Here is an 8,075-nt window from a genome sequence, read left to right as displayed (position 1 = left end):
ATAGCTCGAGATTGGGATTTGCTCCTCCGACGATGGAGAGATATACTCGGGCCCTCTCGGTGTTACGGTGTCCATCATCGTCTGGCCAGACACTTTGTGATTTGATCATGGGGATGCCGGAACACGAAATGAGAAAAGAGAACAAAATCAGTAACGAGGTAACTTGCATAGTGGACAAAGTGTTGGCCCACGGAGATGCAATAAATCTCACCTCAGGTGTTTGTGATATATCTTGAAGCAACAGGAATAGCTCACTGCAACTGGAGGTTCACTCGAATATTCATTCGTGTGGGTATAGGGGTCAATATGGGTGTCCACGGCTCCGACGTTGATCATTGATCGGAAGGGGTTCCGGGTCAAGTCTATACTTCACCGAACCTATAGGGTCACACGCTTAAGGGTCATCTATCTGCTGAATACTAGATAGGGAGTCTGAGAGAAAATCACCGAAAAAGTTTCGGACACCGAAAAGTTTCGGACAGTGGAAAAGTTCCGCAGAGAGAGGTCACCGGATGAGTTTCGGTGAAACCGAAAAAGTTGTTTCGGGGTATGCCATTAAGTCAAAATGGTTTTGGCACATGCCTAATAATTCTTGGAGGGTGCCAGAATCATTCTGGAAACTTTTTGGAATTTTCAGAAATAAAAACCGAAATGTTTCGGAGCTGTCGGTACCGCTTTGGCTGTTTTCGCAGATGAAATCACTAATCTGAAATTGTTTCAGAACGAATCCAAAAACATTTTAGTGGGTACTGGAATTATTCTAAGACCCACAGAAATATTTTCGGATTTAGTGGACGCGAAAAATTGTCTTCATGAATAGTGAAAACGCATTCTTGTTTGCTTTTTGCAGATGAAAATCACTAAACCGAAATTGTTTCGGAACGCGTTGAAAATTATTTTAGTGGGTACTGGAAATGTTCTGAGCCCACATAAATATTTTCAGTTCGAACGGACGCTGAAAAATGTCGTCATGAATAGTGAAAGTGCTTTTTGCTTGGCTTCTTGGAGAAGCCACCTTGAGGGCCTTTATGGTATTTTCCCCCTTGGCTTCTTGGAGAAGCCACCCTTGGGCTTGGCCTATAAATAGGGGTGGAGGGGGCTGCCTAAAGGATCATCCCTTCTCACATAAAAGTGCCATGCATGATCTGGCTTCTCTCTCCCTCCCAGCGAAATAGTTTCGTAGAGCCGAAAGGCTGTCTGGGTTCCGGTGGGAACTAGTTCTGGACGGCGAAGCCCTGCCGGATAGATGACACCGTATGTGTGCAACTCTGTATAGAGATCGTAGTTTCGGTCTTAGTTCGTGAGTACCTCCCGAAGGGCTATCCGTGTGACCGTCCGAGTTTCGAAGGTCCTCCCGAAGGGCTGTCCGAGTGACCGTTCGAGTTTCGAAGGTCCTCTCGAAGGGCTGTCCGCGACACCATCTGGGGGGCTATTCGACCGCCTCCCGGAGGGCTGTCTGAGGAGCAGATGAGGGTATACATCCTCGCGGTTGGGAGGTTGTAAATCCTAGCTGCGGGGATCTGCACTGCCGATCGTCATCGACTCTACTTCCCGCTGCGCTACGAGTCGGTAACGAAAAAGATCAAACCTTGTATGCAGTCTCCATAGTGGTCCTGGGCTGGTGCGTAGGTCGGAAATTTTTTGTTTTCTGCTGCGTTACCCCTTCAAGAGGAAGATAACGGAGTAGTCCTTTACCTGATGGGCCGGATAAAAACGCTGGCCAAATCAGGATTGACAATAATCGAGGTTATGTCAAGATGCATAATGCGGGGGGTGCAGCCACTTAATATCGGGGACAACCCATGTGGCACTTCAATGGAGAAGACGATGCCACCCGCTGCGGTCGTAAGGGACCGGACTCCATCGCTGCTCTAGCGAAAATACTGTTCGATTTACATTAAGGAGAGGAAGAGGAGTTCAGCCGCATTAAGCCACGGGATGGATTCTCCATGTACAACCCCCCAAACTGGGTGAGATGCTACTTTTTACTCCAAACCTTCCCGCATTCTTCGTCATAAGTATTTACCTTGCTATTTCATAGCAGGAACTGCGAAGAGCTATGAGGGAGGTCCACAGCCCGCCTCCACAACCAGAGGACCCTGACCGGGCCCTCGACCCCGGACTCGAAGAAGATCCGGACACATTTGTGGAGCTCATTGACAGGACGTTCTATCAATTAAGCTGCAATGGTGCCTTGGTGGCCATCATAGCCGATTATCCTGGACTACTCCCTGCATCGCATGTAAGTAAAACCGGAGTCCCAACTTCCGAGAAGGATCCCTTTTTGCACTTCACCTACCGCACACATATGGCGTCTTACAGGGAAGGTCCTCGGGACGCCATGCCGAACCCGTAGTGACTCACCAACAAGGGGCACGGAAACCGGGTAGGCTTAAAAGGAAGGTGGTCAGGACTGAGACGCCGTCGCAGAGGTATGAAAAAGAACCCCCGCTCCATGGTTGTCGTCTTCTAAAATAACGTCCATGTTTCCTAGTAGGAAAAACGCTCGCCGGACCATATCCGGAGAGCCTGCCGGCCACGCCTCCACTAGCCGGGCTCCAGAGCCGGACTTAGAGGCAGACGCTAACGCGGGGCCAACACCGGATGTTCCTCCTACAGAGGATGCGGATAGGTTGTCTGCTACAAATTCCGAAGTGGAGAGTGCCATGAATCACAGGCGTCGCCGGGCCATACTCCGCGACGCTTGTTTCTCTCAAGAGCCGTTCGATGCCTTCAACTCAGGAGACGCGTACATCCGAGCTGCTCAAAATGGTCTTGCCAGGGCCACAGACCAGTATGTAAAGGATATACAGGTAAGAAAATCAAATAATTATGTATATCAGTAGCCCCTGAGACTTGAAACAGTTGGCACAACTGATTTAAGGATCGCTGTTGTCGTAGGTTCTTATGGAGAAGAATACCCAGTTGTCTCAAGAGCTGGAAGAGTGCAAAGCCCAGCTACAGGCCGCAGTTACTGCAATGAAGGAGTCTGAGAAGGCCCCATCTGGTAACACTTGTTTCTATCAAAAAGAATTTCATGTACCAGTTAGTATTCGGCATGCAACCAAATCTAACAATAGATTCTGCAGATGACCCCGGAGTGAATCCGGAGGTCATACGAGGGGATGAGCAACATGCTCAACGACAGCTAAAGGCTGGTGAGCGCGTGCTTACGAAGGTTAGGCGGGAGAAAAGCGATCTCCAAGATGCCAATACCCGGCTGGGCGTTGAACTGAAAGATGTTCGGGCCCAGCTTGCTGACTCCGTAAAGGAGAATAAGAGGCTTCGACGCGGCATTTTTAGTAAGTGCTTGAACAAACTTTTATAGAGTTCGGCGAAGAAACCGGCTAACAGAGTTATATCTGTAGGTATGCTGACGGGTCGTCCCGCGGAGGAGATGCCCGGGTCTGTGGGTGATCTTCTACCAGAGCTCTCACAACTGCACGAACAAGTACTGCAGGTGATGCAGGGCATTGCCCAAGCCTTGTGGCCGTCCGCCTTCCTGCCAGGAGGCATGGGGGAGCTTTTAGAGATGCTCCAGGGAGCGCGGCAGTGCTTCCAATTATGGAAGATATCAGCCTGCCGACAAGGTGCAAGGGAAGCCTGGGACATGGTGAAAACACGATATACCAAGGCTGACCCGAACCACATGGCTGAGGTCGGACCTGTGGGGTCTGATGGGAAAGAGATCCCCGTTAGTTTGGTGTATGACCAGGTGAAATTAGCCGCAAAGTATTCCCAACAGGATTGTAGGCTAGACAGCCTGTTGGATGGTATAGAAGAAGAATTTAGTCAGTCTAAGTGACTGTGTACTTCAAGTGACATATATTGTCCATAGCCGGATTGTATATCATTTGTCATGGCGGACCTTTTCGCTTCGACCTCTGGACCTGACAGTCCGGAGTGTATCCGAATACTCGCTCAGTTATGTAAAAACCAGGGTACGCGTGGAAACCAGGCGTAGGGGTCATAAGTGCTTGAACAGACAAGTACCCAACTAGCTATGTTATATTACATGGATAGTAAGAAACATCTTCCAGGGAGAATAGTTCCGTTAAGGGTTCCTTTCCCTGGGTACGCATGCATTAATGTGCATGTCTGAACTGCAAAACGAGACGCAGGATATAAACATCTGGGGGCATGTATTACAATAAATAAAAGTCATCTTTTGTTCACCGACCGAATATTCCCTTAAGAACGCTAGCTTTCGGCTTCACCCAGTCTGAGGTACACATCCGGCTGAACCGGCAGTAACAATCGCAGAGGTGCTCCCCTTATGCCCTAGCCGAATTAACGGGAACGTAGGGCATAAACCCAAGAGCCACGCAACCCAGCTTGGCCAAAACTTAAGTCATATCGATGCATATAATGGCGAAGAAAAGGTACATGTGGAAAAGTAACACATGTGCGGGGGGCATAAAGCCCGGAACATAATTATATTAAGCTTCTGTATAAGAAGCCCCCAGGTATAATGAGCACGCCTAGCGCGTCAAGATTGTGTAGTCAAGACACATTTTAACCTTTTAAGGCTGTGAAGAAAAAGAGAAGAAAGAAAGAAAAGACAGATAACGGATATATAAAAAATTGACGGAGGTAAGGAGATGAACACATAGTCCAGCACTAGGCGTAGAACCTTCGGAGTCTGGCTACGTTCCATGGGTTTGGCTCGAGTCGACTGTCCGATGCATCCCGCAGACGGTATGCTCCACCGGTCAAAACTTGGTCAATAACGAAGGGACCTTCCCATTTGGGCTTGAGCTTGTTCTTTTTCTTCTACGGTAGGCATAGAACGAGTTCGCCAATGTTATAAGTTTTGGCCCGTACTTCTCTGCTTTGATACCGTCGAGCCTGTTGCTGATAGAATGCGGAGCGGGCCTTTGCCACGTCACGTTCCTCCTCCAGGGCGTCCAAACTGTCCTGCCGATCAAGCTCGGCTTCTTTCTCTTCGTACATGCGCACTCGAGGTGTGTCATGAATGATATCGCAGGGCGGTACCGCCTCTGCGCCGTACACCATAAAGAACGGTGTGTATCCGGTAGTGCGATTCAACGTGGTCCGCAGCCCCCATAGTACGGAGTCGAGCTCCTCGACCCAGTGCGTATCTGATTCCTTCAAGGATCGCACTAATCTGGGTTTAATGCCGCTCATGATAAGACCATTTGCTCGCTCGACTTGACCGTTAGTTTGCGGGTGATAGACAGAGGCATAATCGAGCTTAATGCCCATGTTGCTGCACCAAGTTTTTACCTCGTCAGCTGTAAAGTTCGAGCCTTTATCAGTGATGATGCTATGGGGGACGCCGTAACGGTGTACAACCCCGGATATGAAGTCTATCACTGGTCCGGATTCAGCCGTTTTAACTGGTTTGGCTTCTATCCATTTGGTGAATTTATCCACCATGACCAATAGGTATTTTTCCCTATGGCTTCCCCCTTTAAGGGGTCCGACCATATCAAGCCCCCAGACCGCAATGGGCCAAGTAATGGGGATTGTTTGGAGAGCGGTAGGTGGCATATGGCTTTGGTTTGCAAAAAGCTGGCAACCGACGCAACGTTGAACGAGGTCCTCTGCGTCTGCTCGGGCCGTCGGCCAGTAAAAACCTATGCGGAAGGCCTTGCTTACAAGGGCCCGAGCTACGGCGTGGTGGCCGCCAAGTCCACCATGAATTTCTGCTAAAAGTTGTCGTCCTTCCTCTTCCGAGATGCACCTTTGAAGTACTCCGGTAGCGCTTTTCTTATAAAGCTCTCCCTCGTGGACCTTGTAGGCTTTAGACCGCCGCACAATGCAATGTGCCTCGTTTGAGTCCTCAGGGAGTTCTTGCCTAGTTAGGTAGGCCAAGAAGGGTTCTGTCCACGGGGCGATGACAGCCATAATCACGTGGGCCGAAGGCGTTATTTCGGTGGCAGAGCCTCCGATTACGTCAGAGTGTTCGGTATCTGGTGTTGTGGCCGGGTCCGGACTGTTGTTGCCGGTCTCCCATACCATGGATGGCTTAAACAGCCTTTCCAAGAAGATATTAGATGGGACGGGGTCGCGCTTAGCGCCGATGCGGGCGAGGATATCCGCCGCTTGATTGTTTTCTCGGACCACATGGTGGAATTCAAGCCCCTCGAACCGAGCTGACATTTTGAGGACAGCATTGCGGTAAGCCACCATTTTTGGGTCCTTGGCGTCAAAGTCTCCATTTATTTGAGATATTGCGAGGTTCGAATCCCCACGCACCTCTAGGCGTTGAATGCCCATGGAGACTGACATCCGGAGACCATGCAACATGGCCTCATATTCTGCTGCATTGTTGGAGTCTGTGTATAATATTTGGAGTACGTATTGGACGGTATCTCCTGTGGGGGATGTCAGGACGATGCCTGCCCCCAGACCAGCCAGCATCTTAGAGTCGTCAAAGTGCATGATCCAATTGGAGTACGCGCCGTACTCTTTAGGGAGTTCGGCTTCTGTCCATTCAGCGACGAAATTAGCCAGTACTTGTGACTTAATGGCTCGTCGTGGTTTGTATGTTATTTCGAACGGGAGGAGCTCAATAGCCCATTTAGCAATCCGGCCCGTGGCATCGCGGTTATTTATTATGTCATTGAGTGGTACTTCAGAGGCCACCGTGATTGAACACTCTTGAAAGTAGTGTTGTAATTTCCGGGATGCCATGAAAACCGCGTATGCTATCTTTTGATAATGTGGGTACCGTGATTTGCATGGAGTGAGGATAGTGGATACATAGTATACCGGCTTTTGAAGTGGGAACTTGTGTCCGTCCGTCTCTCGTTCGACGACGAGCACTGCGCTTACAACTTGGTGTGTTGCCGCTATATATAACAGCATTGGTTCGCCGACATTTGGCGTGGCCAAGATTGGGTTGGTGGACAAAACGGCTTTTATTTCTTCCAATCCGGTCGTGGCCGCATCCGTCCACTCGAAGTGTTTGGTGCGTCGGAGAAGGCGATAAAGAGGTAGTGCCTTTTCTCCTAATCGAGAGATAAAGCGGCTTAAGGCAGCCACGCATCCAGTTAATTTCTGGATTTGCTTGAGGTCTGTTGGGATAGCCAACTGTGACAGAGCTCGGATTTTGGCTGGATTTGCTTCATTTCCTCTACTGGAGACGATGAAGCCCAAGAGCTTTCCAGCGGGCACGCCGAAAATGCATTTTTCCGGGTTGCGCTTGATGTCATATGTTCGGAGATTGTTGAACGTGAGCCTCAAGTCGTCTATTAAGGATTTGACGTGTCTAGTTTTAATGACCACATCGTCTACGTATGCCTCCACTGTTTTGCCAATTTGTGTTTCCAGGCATGTCTGAATCATGAGTTGATAGGTTGCACCGGCGTTTTTGAGCCCGAAAGGCATGGTGTTAAAACAGAAGGGGCCGTATGGAGTGATAAATGCCGTTGCGGCTTGATCGGACTCCGCCATCTTAATTTGATGGTATCCGGAGTATGCGTCGAGAAAACACAATGAGTCATGTCCTGCGGTAGCGTCGATAATTTGATCGATGCGAGGGAGGGGGAAGGGATCCTTGGGGCAAGCCTTGTTAAGGTCCTTGAAATCGACACATAGGCGCCAGGATTTGTCCTTCTTTGGTACCATCACCAGGTTTGCTAGCCAGTCTGGATGTTTTATTTCTCTAATGAATCCGGCCTCGAGTAACTTGGCTAGCTCTTCTCCCATGGCTTGTTGCTTAGGCTCAGAGAAACGCCGAAGAGTCTGCTTGACCGGCTTGAACTCCTTTAGAATGTTAAGGCTATGCTCGGCCGGCCTGCGTGGGATTCCTGGCATGTCTGAAGGATGCCAGGCGAAGATGTCCCAATTCTCGCGCAAGAACTCCCGCAGTGTGGCATCTACTGTGGGGTTTAACTGTGCCCCAATGGATGCTGTTTTTGTAGGGTCCGTTGGGTGGACCTGGAATTTGACTATTTCGTCTGCTGGTTTAAAAGAGGTGGACTTGGGTCTTTTGTCGAGTATCACGTCATCCCTGTCCACTGTGGAGCGCAGTGCAGTTAGTTCTTCGGCCGCGAGGGCTTCAGATAACGCCTCAAGGGCTAGTGCGGCGGTTTTATTTTCGGCGC

Source organism: Aegilops tauschii, chromosome 6, assembly GCF_002575655.3.
Source record: "Aegilops tauschii subsp. strangulata cultivar AL8/78 chromosome 6, Aet v6.0, whole genome shotgun sequence".
Classification (NCBI taxonomy): domain Eukaryota; kingdom Viridiplantae; phylum Streptophyta; class Magnoliopsida; order Poales; family Poaceae; genus Aegilops; species Aegilops tauschii.
This window is presented reverse-complemented; position numbering follows the sequence as displayed.